The sequence below is a fragment of the Strix aluco genome, chromosome 8 (genome assembly GCF_031877795.1).
Source record: "Strix aluco isolate bStrAlu1 chromosome 8, bStrAlu1.hap1, whole genome shotgun sequence".
NCBI classification, from domain to species: domain Eukaryota; kingdom Metazoa; phylum Chordata; class Aves; order Strigiformes; family Strigidae; genus Strix; species Strix aluco.
In genome coordinates, this window is record NC_133938.1 from 27,313,946 (window position 1) to 27,330,875 (window position 16,930).

Below are 16,930 nucleotides of genomic sequence, written 5' to 3' on the forward strand. Positions count from 1 at the left end.
CTTTTAGTAATGAAAAATCACCAATGAAAATGCTAAGATTGTCACTGTATGTTTCTTAAAGAAAATCAATGTCAGAACACATTTCCTTACTTCCATCTGAAATATTCTCTTGAAAACATTTATAGAAAGTCAGTGTAGAATAAATGTTTTTGATATTGCAAATGTATACAAAAGAATGTTATGTATTTATTTTACGTCTCAGAAACCTACCTGGGCTTAATGAATTACCCTTTCTTCCTAACCTTTCTTGAAGTAATTTGGCACTTGCTTTATTAGTTAAGGTTTTGCATAATTACAGTTTTTGATATATTGCTACTATGTCACAGGAGATAGTATCTGAAAAGAAAAACAGGGCAAAAAATAAGTGTCACAGAGAATTAATGTTCCAGTTATAAATCTGCAAGCAAATTTGAACAGTCTGTTCTAAAACATTTTCTACTTCTGGCATAGAAAGACAGAAAAGCTACGTTGGTAAGCTGTAAGTAGTTGTGTTTGTGTGTATGGTGTGGGGGGGTTTTGTGTCTTTTAAATCGGGCCAGATCTCTATGTGGTCTGAAGTCAGTACAGCTTTGCTGATCAGGACCAGACTAATGGGGAGCCAATTGTTGACTTTAATGTTATGTTGGAGATCAGGCTTGATATTCCCATCCTGTCTTGTGTTTGTGAATTTGTGCAAAGCTTGTCTTATGAATTGCCATTAATTTCTTTGTTTACAGCATAAAAACCAAAATATACGTAATCTACAAGGAGTCTGGAAGGATTTAGAACACTAGTGACCATTAGTATCGTGTCCTGGGTCAAAGTGGCTAAAACCTATCCATCTCTAAATTGTGTCTCTCTGAATTTCTCTCTTTTTAAGAGATGGGATTGTTCACCTTTTCAAACAAAACTTCCTCTTCTAAAATATCTTCAAAATTATTTTTTCAGACTTCCTTTTTTCCCAGAAGCTAGAAAGAAAATGTGGTTTTAAATGTAACCAAAAATCAATAGATCACACCACACCCCCCTTGCTTTATTTCAATTTTACAATGGGTTTGGTGTACTCATAGGACACACATTGTAGCTTGGGCATAGTAGGAAAGGACCTATGTTTCCCACCACTTATTCATCCTGAGGGTATTTCTAGGCAGGGGAAAGTAAGGTGGGCTGCCTGTCAGCAGGGTGGCCCTTTGCTGCTCAGGCCCATGAGCTGAGTGGAGACAGTTGTGCTGGTGGGGTCTGTTGCACTGGGGAAAGTAGAAAAAAGTTTCCACAGATGAGTTTTTCCTGAGGTAGCAATGTTGGTGGAGTGTGGGGTGTAATTTTACATTGTTACTCCTGTATTGCTTTATATTTTATTGTAGAAGCTTCCCTTTTGTTTTGCCTGCTCTCAGATTCTGGTAACCTTCCTTGATGAAAGGTTATCTGTATGAGCAAGGCTTTCGTATCTCACCAGGTATCAAGTGCTCTTTCTCCTGTAGTCCAGCTTTGGAGGAGACAAAAAGAATGCCAAACAGAAAACCTGAGAGAGATCACATGGATGGTCTTCTGAAGACACCACTGAATAAATGTTTGTGATAGAGGTAATTCTCTAAATGTGGTGTGCTCTTTCCAAGTATACTAGGAGGAAGTATGCCTCATTGACTGGGAACGTTCATGGTTCTACTGAAAGATGAAGAATGAATAAACAGAACACTTTATTTAAACAAACAAAAAGAAAAAAGAAAAAAATCACCTCCTGGGTACCAGAAGCAATGCTGTTTGCTTTGATCCTTTATTTGCACAGTAGGTAGTCATTTTGATCTCTCTGATTTCAATTATAGTGGCAAGTGCATGTTGCCCATTTGACTTTTGTTGTTGGATTTTCTGTTCCAAGTATTGTAGTCCATGTAGGATTGCCTGGAAATGCTGAGTTTGTTCCTGATGCAAATTCATTGCTGTCAGTTGCTCTTGAGTAGGGTTTTGGCCCATATCTGATGGAAGAGAAAGAACAGCACAGTGTGGTGTGCTGTGCATGTTGAGGAAATAACTGGGGCAATCTTTATATCTCATCTAAGTGTCTAGCAGAGGACTCTTGTACTTCAGCATGCCTGTCTGTTTCTTTAAACTTGTGACTTAAGCATCAGGACAGACTTTTTTCAATTACACCTCTGATCTGATCTGTGCTGTTGGATCGTTTTCTAAATGAGTATGATAAATCTATGTAGTAATGATGCTCTTTTTTCCCCACTTATGGCATCACTTTCTTCTTGTTTTCATGGAAAGATCTGATGGCATAAAGGAGTTGAAGCTTAACATACAACCATTTAGCAGATTCATATGATAAGTAATGGAACATTTTACTTATGGAAAATATCACTTGGAGATATGTGGCAGTTAGAGATATAGCTGATGAACTTCAGATTTCTCGTTTTTCCTTCCTTTCTTGGTCTCTAACCATTGCTGCTGGCAAAGATTTCCCAGCTCTGTGTGAAATTCTTTTTTAAAGTTGAGAGAAAAACACCTTTAAAACATATTGCCTGGACACTCAGGTGGGGTATGGGATACCTGGCTCAAACACAATGTTCTCCATTTGTTTTCAGAGGTCTGTCTAAAGCAGCAGATTGCTGGCTGGCCATGACTGGCTGTATAACTCCCTTTTGCTCAACTTTGTGTAATCGAATTTAACAGGAGCTTTTTCTTCCATACAGCAGCTGAGGGTGCTGATTAAATCATCATTTCAACCAGGTTTTGGCAGGATGTGGAAACTCACTGTAGCATAACCTAAAATGTCTATTTGTAGGGACTTAGGACATCTACTTCTGGCTTTAAATGAGGCACAGCAAAGGCTGGCATCTAGTTATCTCATGTGGTATGGCTCCTGAAAACACAAATGAGCACCCAAAACTGGGGGGTGTCATTCCTAGCCTGCACTCAGCCTCAAATACACTAGTTAAGTCTTCATTAACACTTTCTTAATGAAACTTTTGGCTATTTGTAATTGCACCTTGTGAGATCACCTGGAGAATTTGTGCTCTACAGGAGAAATCTTTCTGACACTGACATCATGATTGCAGAGCTCACCTCTGTCAGCAAGCATGGATGACATGGGAGATGTTTCCATCAGCAATCATCCAGGGTGAGCCCTGGAAATGATGCAGCTAAAACTAGGCACAGTAAGAGCCTCAGCCACTGCCAGTGACCTGAGCAATGTGTATTTTACATTGATTTTCAAAAAGCTGATTTTGGAGACTACAGAAAAACTCTGCTTTGTAAACACTAGCTTATTTGCCTGTTGCTAATACTACTGGATCTGTGTTGGGCTAGGTCTGGGTCTTGGATTATTTTCTGGTAGACCACAGCTTTGGAGCTAGTGTATTATAACAAATTAACTGAAACATCTGCTTTGTAATAGCCACATTTTCTTTCTTACATTGCTGAGCCAGCATTATGCAATTTTAATTTATTGTGAGGATATATTACCATTTAGTGCTCTACTAATTTGCCAAGTGTTAGGTGTCTGAGTTTTTCAGCAGCATGAACACATGGAACTCTCTGACTTCCTTGGGTTTGTATAACTATTATTCTATGTCACCAGCACACTGAGTCACCTGGTATACTAAAGTTATTTGGTAATATTCCTGGAACACTGTATAAAACAGTTTATTCTGAGAAGTTACAAACTAACACTGACATATTCTTACTCAGCAGACCTACTCCTCTTACTCATTAAAACTTCAGCTGACACAAGAGGCAGCACACTTTTTACTGCTTTTTGTTTCTGGTAAAGTTTTGGTCAAATGTGTCATTTCCCAAACCTGTGGTATCAGAACATCTCTCAGGAGTGCTATCAGGCACCCCTGGACAGCTCTATGTAAAAAATTACTCTCTTCAGACACCTACATGAGGAAAGGAAACTTTGATGACAGTTCAGCAAAGTTTAATCTTCCCCTAAAACTGCAGTGTTGGTGCACACATATAGAGGTGAGGATGGTAGAAATGGAAGATGAGGAGATTTACATGACTGTGGATGCATAGTACATTATGTTTAAAATGTATAATTTTTCTTCTGAAGTAGTTCACCATATTTACTGACACAAATCCCAGCAATGGGTGGAGAGATTCATAAGGAGTGCTCCTAGTTTTACAAAGCTGATATTGGCTAGTTTTGTATTCTGTCCCCGCTTCCTGTGAACAACACAAGAGTGACTGATTATGCAAAAAGTTATGGAGTGGGAATTTCTTGGATGAGAATTGTTTGGTGGCAACCACTGTTGCCAAAACAAAACCACATGTTTTATATACCCTTTAAGGAGAAGTTTAAATGCCTCTCAAAATCACAACCAGAAAATTGTGGTAGTGGAAGGTGTTGTTTTGTGATTAGCTAGTTCTAAGCTTGTGTGCTTTACAGAAGACGTGTAATCTTTGGGAAGGAAAGGATCACTTCTGAAAATCCCTCCAAGACTGCTATCAGTAAAGAAATGTGCTTTCTGGCTCCTCGCCAAGCCTCAGGGTTGCATCTGTCTTTTTGGAGTCTTCTTAATGCTAAGGAGACTGTGTACTATTGTATGTCTAAGAGAAGTGACCTTCTGAAGGACAATTAATTGGATTTTCCATTCTTGTTTTTGTTTGTTTGTTTGTTTGTTTGCTAATTTCCTATTGAACCTAAGCTGTAAGTGTAGAGACCTGCTGGCTCTGATCTGTAGAACTGTACCTTCACCCTATCTCATCAAGGCAGGAAATTATAAAGCTCTGTTATATATTGATATTGAATGAAGGGCTAGGTGGGTAGTTAATATTCCAAAATACATAGGCATCATAGACTTGTGTAGAAGTTTTGAACAGTAAACAAACTTGTAAAGTTGCTGAACTTCTGCATACAGTATATAATCAGGGGATAGCAAAATTTGAAGGCTAATTTGCAATCATTTAAATGTGTTTTTTTCTCATTTATACTGGCAATGATGGATGGGATGGCAGAGAGGCCAGGATTTTAGGTTTCATTCCAGACACTAAATATGTTTTCCCATATAACGATGGAGCAAGCTTTTTTGTAGTTGATAATGAGAGCACATAGGAAACCACCCAGTCAGATGTTTGAGTGCTCAGAGATGTTGGGAATTCACTTTTGCTCTAAGTGTGCCTCTGTTTGCAGCAGCACTGACCAGATGAGAAGGGCTGGAATAGCTGTGTCAGAAACATGGTATATCTTCATGGTGGAGGAAATAGGCACAACTGTCATGCAAGTAATAATCGAAAGAAAAATCCACCTAATAGTCACCTGGCAAGTGATCCTAATGAGAATGATAATGCTCATACAAAGAAGGCCCTAAACATCTAGACAACTTGCATGTGAATTTTGAAAAGTTCACTTCCGATTCCTCCCTTCGGATAAGGGGTCCTAAATTGACTTAGTATGCTCATCACTTTGGGATGCTATTTCTTTTTGACACTGACATTTTCTGTATGATTTTTTAATTTCTTTAGAAAGTCAAAGAAATGTATTGATATTTCATGTAGGGGAAGAATTCCAATTTGTGATTGGGTAAAATTCCATCAGTATGCTATTTAGACACAACAATACTCAGACTCTTATTTAGCTTATTTTAGTTCATGTTTGAATTTAAAGGTTTTTCCCTTCTTTTACACTTATATCTTAGTACTAATTCATTTATTTATGAGTAATAACTGGCAATTTTCCAGAATTTAGAAGTCTCTGAAGAAACCTTATACAGAGCCGCATTGTTTACAGTAGCGGGAAGGCAGAAATAATCTGCACCTCTGATGGCAGCAGCTTTGTAAGGAATTACTAAAAGCGAACACAAGTGACACATCTTAATGAATATTTATTAATATGCTAGAACAACATGAGCTTCTTGATCGGCTACTGTGTGTTCCGCAACGTGCATGTACCCATTACAGTTTCAGAAATGTCAGCTATTAGCTATGTTGCCTTCCTCTTGTTAAACAAACCACAATCTTCACAAAGTGGAGGTAAATATGGATTTCACTGTGAACAGGTTGGTCAGACTGCTTTATGTGGACTAAACTGTGACAAGATCAAGGACAAGTGTAGCTTTTGGCAGCCTTCCAGTCTAATTTGGAATGAGGCAGAAAAAGCAGCTTTTTAAGAGTCCCTTATCAATTATGGGAAAGAATTCTTATAAGGAAGCTGTTGAGGTTTAACAAACTTTAGGTCTTCAGTGTGAGTCTATGAATGGAAGATAGGCAAGTCTAAGAATTAGACTTAGGTGATTCTGAAGAGTAGCTCCAAACTTTTTTTGTCTTGGTTCAGTAACTGAGCCCTGTACAATCCTGAGATTTCAGTTAAAAAAAAAAAAGACATCAAACACACCTATAATATTTAAAGTCTTCTGCCTCAGATTTTCTAGTCTCTGCTGGGATAGCCTTGTATATAAGAAAATGAAAATCTGTTTCTACACAGAACATGGTTAAGGTGAGTAACAGAAGCTTCTTGTTGCTGTTCTGCATGGGGGCTTGGTCCTCCCAGGGTAGGACCTATGTTGGATCATTTCAAATTCCAGCTGTTGTTGAAAAGATGAGCTTCTGAGCCCAGCAGCTGGCTTAATAGCAGAGTCCATGGGTGAACAAACCATCAGCAAAGATGTGGAACTTGTTTCTCTAGCATCAGAATTTCAGCTCTGCTTTTAGGAGTTAATTCTCAGAAGGACTAGAAACGGCTGGGTATGGTTTATCTTCTCTTTAGATGTGGATAAGAAGCAGTAGTGCCAAATTAAACCTACTTCTGCTATAGGCGTATAAAGAAGTCTGCCTTGTCTCTTGTAAGCTTAGCTGTGTATTGATTTTCTTCGTCTTCTAATTCTGACAGACTTGTACATGAGGCAGAATATTATGTAGTTGTAACAAAATGCAGATAACTCCCCATGCTTTTCTTAACATAAATATCTCTGTAGCCACTGTGGAAAATGTATGTATATACATCTGGCGTAGTATCAGTCTTTCTAGCAAAGCCTAACAGCTCTTATTAACTCTTTGAAGATTGTCAGTTAATACTCTATTATCTAATCAGAAGTAGCGCCATCTTAGCATGTTGAGGACTTTCTATATGCTACATACTTGTAATAGTAAATAAAGCTGCATTGCTCTTCAAAACTGGATGGCAGGAAGTGATCTCTCTTGAAATTTAAGCATGCCCACTATGTAAAATATCAGATTTGTCTCTAAGGGGGGAAAAATAACTTTAGAAAATTAAGGCAAACATGTGACTAGTCTTGTTGAGAATCTAGAGGGGCATGCACAGCAACTAACCAATATAAAGTATACTTGAATTAACTGAACTATTCAGGACTTTTTATGAAGTTAGATACTTCAAGGGGGGGGGGGGGGGGGACACACAGAGGGGAGAAAAACCCAAACAGAAAACAAAAACCTTCCCTGGATCCTCAAGAATGTACTGGTGGAGGGAGAAGCTGATGCAGGTAAGAACTTGAAAGGTAAAGGCAATATGTGGGCTTCCTGCTTTTTTGGTTTGGGTTTTGTCTTTTTTCTTCTCCACGGGCAGTAGTAGTTATGCAGTCCCATTCTGGACACTGTCATCTGCAGTTCTAGGAGTGCTTTGACATCACCTGTCATTAGATGGAATTGTTTTGTTGCTTGTATGTTATATTAGTAGCAGGAAGAGGAAAAAAAGGTTACAGCAGCAGGTTGTAAAGATACTATTATATTTGAAGTAAAATGTCTTTCATGGAAAATGCTGGTTACATATCTAAAAACTAAATTAGGGAGTTGTAATTAAACACGGAAGTCAGATCTGCATATTTTTAAATGTCATCTGTAACAATAAGATGGGAACAAGAAAATTGAGTAGAAACGTACATAAACAAATAGCGGTTCAAGAAACAAATAACTGTTCATCTAAGCTAACTACATCTTTTTATACACCAAAAAGACTAGGATTTTTGTTAATGCTGTTGGTCAGTTGACTCATTTGTGGAATCCAGTTGGGTTTTTGTGTGTGTGAGGTTAGCCACGTGTTCCCTGGAAACTGTTGACAAATATAGTCCTGCTTTAAGCAGTGTCGGGAAATTACTTTCTTGCTGATGAGGCCTTTCAGATGTCTTTAGGGACTTTCAAACTGATGCCTGACAGTACTGTTACTTTTAAATGCATGAACTAAAACTGGAGGGAAGCATAAGACCTATGACTGCATGATAGAAATCATGGGCTGAATCCAGTTGCTGGATTCCCTTCTTTCTGGGCAGTTTTGGCTGAACAGCAATGCCACCTGGAAGGGATGGTTCCAGCTGAACTTTAATATTAAAGTGACTGAGTGATATAACTCATCTTTTTGCATGTTGAAATCTATATAGCTTTGGAGAGGTTGAAAAGGAGATGTGTAAAGGGGTTTAACTTGCATGTTTCCTGATCTCTTCCCTAAATGCTGCTCTGTTTGTGAAGCTACCTTTGAAATCTCATTTCTCTATCACAGAGAAATTCCTTTGTGATCTTCATACACGTCCAGGTGCAACTTGTTGTTCATCCCCTTTCCTGATCAGTATGGGTCAGGACCAGTGCAGGACTGATACAGGAATAAAATACAATGTACTTGAAAATACTCCTTATGAAAGTTGTTCACTTGTTCCTTTGCTTTTAAAGCACCATTTTGTGTTTGTTTCTCTTGTTCGTTTTTGATTGATGTTGTAGGTATAGGCACATCCCCTCTTGTGACACTGTACTACTTGTTTCTTCACTTATCTGAGAATCTGTTCTGGGATTAATTCTGCATTGGATAGTGTGGTTGCATCTGCCATTTCATTTGTCATGCTGCAGTAAAGCAGAGTACGCTTTGTGCTTTTAGCTTCAGTGAGCTTTATCACTCATTGTCACAGACTTTAATCATTTGTTGATGTAAATTATTTTCAGATCTTTCACTTCACATTAAAAAGAAGGTTAATGGTAAGCAGCTGAATTTAAATGACAAACCTGATGATGCAATGGCTTCCTGATAGAGGTCTTTAGACAAGTAACAGTAACAATTTTAGTTTCCTGAATGTGTTTGAGGATCATATTTTCTTTATCACATAAGACTCTGCTATGCCTGTCCTCTGCTTTATACATCTATCAACAGAGTTGTTTGGCCAAGGAAAAAAGAGAAGAGTGGAGCTCCAAAGAAAAGAAAAATAGCAGCAGTGGAAAACTGACCAAAAGCCATTTTAATTCTTTGAGAACCAAAGGAGCATTGAGTTTCTATACCGGTACTTCCCATGGCATCCAAATTGCCCCCTTTACAACACTGGTCATAAATAATTTTTTCATTGCCTCAGTAATATTATTACACATCTGGGCTAAATATGATCAGTCTTAGATCTTGCTGTTCCAATGTATGCTGGTGCATTTGCATGAATGGACTGTGCACAAGCTGGAAGGGAGAAGAAAGCTTCCGATCTCCTCCACATGTGGTAGACTTTAAATTGTTTGTGAGGGTTTTAGAAAGTTTTGTGTTAGATTAAATGGGAAGCTAGAGTCTTTTTATAGTTTTGTTTCTCTTCTTAGCTCTTGTTATTTCTGGTCTTGCAGGAGCAGTGTCCTAATTAAAACATTCTGCCTTCTGAAGCCTGTTGGTCACATGTTAATTGTGTTTTTAAATGAAGAAAATGCAAATAAAAAGGAATGAGAAAAGTCTGTTGGAAACTTTACTTTTCTGATTTATGTTTAGATGTTTGACTGGTGCAGTTTGCTTCTCCAAATGCCTCTGTATACCTAAATGATTAAAACTGATTGTTTTGTGGGTTAAGCTGTGCATGTTAAAAATACTTTTCTATTATAAAAATATAAAATTATGCAGTCTTACTGAAATAGAAACTGTAATTTAAGATGGCTTGATGTGGTAATGTGGATATTCTGTTTCTAGTTTGAAATTTTAGAAGAATCTATCCTAATAAATAGCTGAGTTTTATTCATATTGCCTTTTAAATTTTAACCCTATTTCTTTGAACACTTAACAATTGCCATTAACAGCGTGGGAATAGCACCTAAAGCGCTCCTGCAACTGATAGATTACACTAAATACAACACTGGTTAGGTTGCCCTTTTTTACGGGGGCAATATTTATCTGGTCGGTTGTAGCAGGTAAAGAAGGTGCCCCAGTCTGTTGTGGTTTTCCATTCCCAGCTGCCTTGTGAGGCAAAGCCTGTGCTGATGGAAATGGATCAAATCATCCTGCAGCTTACTCTTGGGATATCTCAAGGCACTCTTCTCAAGCTCTTGTTATGGCTGGGAGTGGGTGTCTAATGGTGCGGGCCCTGGCCAAGGAGGAAAGTGCAGAGGAGGAGGTTAGGCTGGGGGTGAGCTGGCATTCCAGACTTCTTCTAGCTGTTTGGTTTATTTGGGTTTGGTTTATTTGGTTTATTAGACTAGATGTCAGGAAGTATTTCTTTACAGAACGGGTTATTAGGCAGTGGAATGGATTGCCCAGGGAGGTGGTGGAGTCCCCATCCCTGGGGGTGTTTAAGAGTAGGGTCAACATAGCGTTGAGAGATATGGTGTAGATAGGAACTGGCAGTGCTAGGTTAATGGTTGGACTAGATGATCTTCAAGGTCCTTTCCAACCTAGTTGATTCTGTGATTCTGTGGGGCAATATCCCCAGGAAACCTCATATGCCCCTATGTCTCCTTAAGTTTCTTACCTGCTGGCTTTTCAGTTCTCTGTTACTCCTTCATGAGTTTTCTAAAGCAGTGTGCACTAATGGCCTGGAGCTTTCCATGAGGACTACCAGCATTAATATAATGTAAATATATGACAGTCTAGTTCTCTCTGTCCAGAAATCCTTCCAAGTTACATCACTGCTAAAGCCTAACCGCCTCAGAGTCATGAGATGTGCTTTTATCAAACCAGTTTCTCAGTAATGGTTATAAACTTGTACTAGTGGGGCCAGGTAGTTCTTGGCACTGGAACTGATCTTTCTTCTGTTGATGTGAAGTGCAGGCAGAGTAGATTAATACCTTTCCACAAATGTTGTAGATGTATTCCAGCTAGCTGACTCCACTTGTAAATGGTTAGATGCTGGGTAGAAAAGCTATTTTTATAGCCAAAATGTCTGGCAGACCCAGTGCAGATACAGAAATTAGAATTCTTTCAAAAGCTGTAGAAAAGTAACTGTCTGGACTATTTAGACTATTAGCTTCATGTATCACTGCGCAATAATCAGTAAGTCCAGAATAAGTTGCTAGAGGCAAAATGATTAGCATGTTCTACTAAACTTTCACCTGTTAGAACAGGTAATTTGTTTGCTATGGTTCATCTTTACTATTTGATCTAATTTCTGATCATGTTGAAAAAAGTTCCCTGAAGTTTTTGTAATACTATACCTTAACAAATTTATTAGAAAAGCAGAGCTAGACAGAATATTATTGTGTTGGCAACTGTTCTGTTTTTTACAGCAACTTATATGACTTTTATAATTGAGAGTAGAGGTGGATTTCGCCTGCTCTTCAATACTTAACAATGTAAAACTATTTAGTTTTATATGTCAGTGAACTGTTCACCCCGTGTACTACAATTGCAAAAACAATACAGGCTTATCATTCTCTGAGCAATTTTATCCTGTTTTAGCACTAATCATGTTGCTAGGAAGTAACTGCCATGCTGATGTGGCAGCAATAAAAGTTTAACTAATTTGTTCTGTGGAACTTTTGCTGTGTTTGTATTCTGGAATTGTATTTGATAACGTGGTATTCATCATCTCAATCTAATCCATGTGAGCAGACTTCTGAGTCAACCAGCAGGCCCACTCAACTTGTGGGACCAGATGGGTGGCACTCTCAGAGCAGCAGAGAGCTGCTATCAGCAAACTCAATTTTTACCTTGCCATGGTTTGAGTGGGACTGTAGAAAACCTGTCTGTGAACAGCATTTCTAGGAAGGCTTTGTTGTGTCCTAACATATCAGTGCTGTGTTGGGACGTTATGTGGCCTGATTATGAAGACAGACTGTGGTGGTGCTAGAGACCATGCTGGAAGGCTCAATATGTATAGAGTGGAGAGAGGTCTTTAAAGTAGCATCAAAGTTACTCCTGAAAGAATATGAACTTGTCCAAAAGGGCTGTAAGTGATAGATGTTAATTTAGAACCAATGCCATTTACAGGATGTAAGTCCTGAATTATTTAAAACAAACAAACAACAAACCCTTTAAAATGTCCTAAAATATGTGAGTGTTAAATATGCTTTTAAAAAAAATCAGTATTGAATATAAAGAGAAATGGGAGGCAGATAGAAAGGAAAGGGATTTGGAGAGCTACTGGGACAAATACACAAAGAAAATTGTGTTTTAGAAAACAAGAACAGGGTGACCACGAATAGAAACTGTTGCAAAAATACAGTTAAAATGAAAAGTACTGAAAGAGTGAAGAAGATGAGGAACAACTAAGTAATTTTTGTATTGGTATCTGAACTGAAATTAGATTAAAAATATTAAAGTCCTCTTTCATTATTATAAGATTATTTCATCAGCAGACAAAATTATAAGTGAAGGAACAACATGGGCAATGATTCACAGGCTAGAAGTTTGTAGGTATTTCTTCCTTTTGAATTTTTTTTTTTAATTAACTGTGGACTTGAATTATGAGACTAAAAGCTAAGTATGTCTTCATTGGTAGAGAGTAATTAATAGAAAATATTGATGGTTCCCACTGTTTAGAAGTGATGTAATCTGCCATGGTACTGAATGACTCATAAATAACTGACTGGATCATGTGTTGTGAATGATAAATCTTTATAACTGCAAATGTCTGAAAACTGCTTTTAGAACTTTGACTGCAAATTTCTTTCCCTGTGTATTTATGCAAGTAAAGTTACAGTCCTGTATTCTTTTTCTCTAAGCAAAGGCAAAGCAGATCATGGCATGGTAGGAAGGAAATAACTCCATGAAATAGAGTATGTAACCATTTCTTCAGGAAAAAAGAAATCTTGTTCTTATTTACTCACCTTTTGTTACTGAGGTGATTACTGGAATCACTGTTTGTAGACAAGGAGTGTGGGAGAAAAAACTATTTGCCTTGGCTGGTGCTGTATATAGCAACAGCCCTAGTTGATGGATGTTCTGGGAAACTTTTGACTTACCAATCTGAGACTAGTGAGATAGGCAAGCCAGGACACAAAACAGAGGTAACAATTTAAATCTGTCATTAGGTGAATGGCATGTTCCTTCAGGACTTGGCAAATACAGTGTCAATTTGTCATTTCTGATTACTGGCACTTCCGATGTTTACGAAATGTAATCTTTCAGCTGTGGTTTGTTTCACACTATACCTTAGGCCTCGTTACCGGCCTAGCAGAGTGCACTCTGATCACCATTACTAAGTTTCTGCTCTTTGCAGCTGGACAAAAAGGCAATGCCCATATAAAGTCTTTGCTGTGATTTTATGCTCACTGACTTGTTTCCCACTGAGAACTGCAGGCTATGGATCTATGGGGTCCTGTAAAAACGACTTACAGGGGGATGGAGTTGCAGAAGAGGAACTGCAACCTGCCCTCATGCTGTAGATTCTCAGTTTTTTCCCCTTATTCTCAGATCTGTGCACTTCTTGCAGAAATCCAGAGAGAGGACATGGCATTGAAGAGCTAGGGTTGTGAAGGTGGTCTGTAGCCCATCAGTGGGGGTTTGCCATGGTTAAAACCCCCACTTGCATAAACTTCTCAGGGCGGACCTACCCCATTTCCCATTCTGTGTGGTGCATGTCCTTGAAGGAAGGAGCTGCTCTTAGTCCCTGGATAGTTGCACTGTACTTTGAGTTGAGCAAAATCTGAGGTGCAGGACACAAAGATTTACATATAAGCATGGACCTCTTGTGATAATTGTCGTAGTAATTTTGGAGGGAAAGTAAATTATAGATAAAACAGCTTTTCAGTAAGTGGTTTAAGATGCCAAGGGTGGGTAAGAAAAGCTAGCAAATGTGAAACCTTTAGCTAATATAGTTAAGAAAAAAGCTTGATGCAGTTGTGTAAACACAGGTATCTAGCCCTACTGAGATGCTCTAGGATACCCTGTGGCATCCATTTGCCACTGCAGCAGGGAATGGGCAGTATGTCCACCTACCTATGTCAGATCTACCAGCCCCAGGGGAAGTCTTGGATAGCCCAAGGGCACTACCTGCTAGAAAGTGTTTATGCAACTGGGTCAAGAGAGAATGTAGATGTACTCAGGGCTGACCATTTGCAGTGTACTTCAAGATGTCTCATTCCATGTCACTGTTTCTACAAGGATATGCCTGGAATCCATAATATGATGCTACTGTGCTCTTACTAATTTACATTCCTGTCTAAAGAACCAATTGCACAATTGGGCTGCAGTGGCTCATATCTTATTGCTGGTGTGATGAGAATTCATAGTTCTTAGAATTTGTGCACCTATGATGTATAATATCTAAAAGTGTTTGGCTACATGATTTGCTTCCCTAATATGTAATTTGCTCCTCTTGTGTTTTTGTCTTTCTTTATACACTGTTGCACCTGTTTCTTTTTATTTAAAAAAAAAAAAAAAATGGTTAGAATCCTTTGTGTATTCTAGTCAGACCCTGAATTGGAACTGCTATTTTAAATTTGAATTTTTAAAAGTTTTTTATTTTTCTAAAACTTTTTAGTTTAAAATTAAGATTTCGAATCAAAGCATCTCAAAGCTGTGCAGTTACTCAGTGCTACTGACAAACTATTAATGGGTAATTCTACCAAGATAGGCTACCACCTCTGTGAAGCTTCACTGTAGGAGGCTATAGGCAAGCCTGTGTTAGGATGCAGTCTTTGCCCAGAAAAGGCTATGGTCTGTAGCTGCGTAATCCAACTAATTGGCACGTGCAGCAAAACATTCTTTTTAGAAGACTTCTTCCATTGTGCTCTTTCCTCTGTGTTTAGTGAACATGAGACCAAACATCAGTTTCTGCAGGGACCTGTGATTGCAACAGTACTGTATATTTGGCAATATTTGGAAATGCTACAGTCATTTCCCTTTCCTCTGAGGTTATAGGTTCCTAAACATCCTCATCTGCCCTGTAATTGGTGATAAACATCTCTACTCATATTATTTGTTTAAATCAGTTGTCTACAGTACCAAGTTCTGGGTACTACTTCACTGCTGAGCTTAGAGTGAGACTACATATAACTTATTTCTTGGGATTTAAAAGCAGAAATATCTAGAGTTAATATGGGATTATGAAATAATTGGGAGAATTTGAGAGAAAAGCCTCCTAACAATGTATTCTTTGAAGGCTTTTGATTGTACAATGGAGAGACATTATATATTCTCAGTTACCACCCATCTGTACAGAAAAGATTAGGCTATGCTATTCTTACAGTTTTGGTTTAACTCTAATTGTAAGCAGATTTTAGTTTGTTTTTTAGACCTGATATGCAATCTGCATTTGTTATTCTACACCTATCATCACCTAGACACCAAGAGTGGATGTAAAACTCATGAAAACAGCAGTATAACAATAGAGTATAAATTTCATCACTTTTATCAAGGCCCATACAGCTCATATTTACAAAGCAAAAATGATCTAATTGTCAGCTCTTTTTAAAATAATAATAATTAAAAAAAACCAACCACCAAACAAAACAAAAACCCCCCAGACCATCTGTCCGGTATGGGTTGTTTTCTCTTCAGGGAGCCTCAATAGGTCAACAGTTTCCAAGGCTGGATACAGTTAATTGCTATAGTGGTTTTATTAATCTACATTTCTAACTTGCCAAATTTAATGTATTTGAAGAATTGCCATTGTTTTGGGTTTTTTAAATTTTTTTTATTCTTGTTAAGTAAACGAGGGAAGAATGAGAGAGAATTCTGCCAATTTAGCTATTTTAAAGTTTCTTATCTATCTTAACAGGAGCTTTGAATGATTAATGTGAGCAAATGCCTTTTAGTGTTGTCTGCCAGTGGAAAGTATACCTGAGCTCATTCAAGTGCTGTTAATGAAAATGTTAAAAGCAGTGACTTGTTATTGCTGCTGACATTAGTTACTGTTTTATGAATCATGTGGTCTGATGAAATACACTGTTATTGTCATGCGTCTGGCAACACACAAGAAAAATCAAGCAAAAGATCTCCACCAGTTAATAATAAATCTATTTTGGGAAAAAGACCCCCTTTTCTTCCAACTTAACGAAAACAACCAAAAAAAACCCCAACCAACCTTTTAGTTATTTCTAGAAGGAAATACAATTTAATAAGCCTGCTAACCATAAGGGTTGTTAGACTCATGACCCGTTAGCAAAATAAACACTAAACATTTCATGCCATAAAAATGTGTTTGTGAGTCCCTCTGATTTCTCTGAGCATTCTCTGAGGATGATTTTTCTTTTCTCTCCTTCTGGATAATCCCCTTTCTGCAGGGAGAAAGTTTCTGTCTGTCGACATGTATGTGACCAGCCTCTTTGTGTAACTCCTTCAGAAGACTGCATGCTAACCCTGTTTGGATATGCAGAACTATTATCCTTGGTCATTACAAGCCTCTCCCACTCAGAGACCAATGAGTCTTCTGAATTTCTAATTCTAACAGAAATGGGAAGGCTTTTCCTAGTGTAGTCCTTTGCTTGTTTGATTTTTCCTCTGCTCAGGCTGGCTTTTCTCACAGATCTACTTCACTGCAGGAACTGCTTTTTAATAGTTCCTACAGTTTTTCTTTGCTGTGAGGCTGTGGCATCTGCAAGATCAAGCCAAAGTCCAATGCACTCTACGTACATCAGAAGTTAGCAGCAGCTAAAGCTATGCTATCCCTAGCAGGATTTCCTATGGAGTCCATGCTTGCTGAGAGTGGTTTTATGAGCTAAATATTAACACATTCATATGATAATCCTTTTACATGATGTCAGTTATCAAAAGGAAAGGATTATCTCCTATACTAACAATCTCTTTTCTTACAACACTGAAGTTATCTTAAAACTTTCTCTACTAGACTTGCTTTGTATTCTGCTTTAGACATGTACATAAATTCTAGCTCGA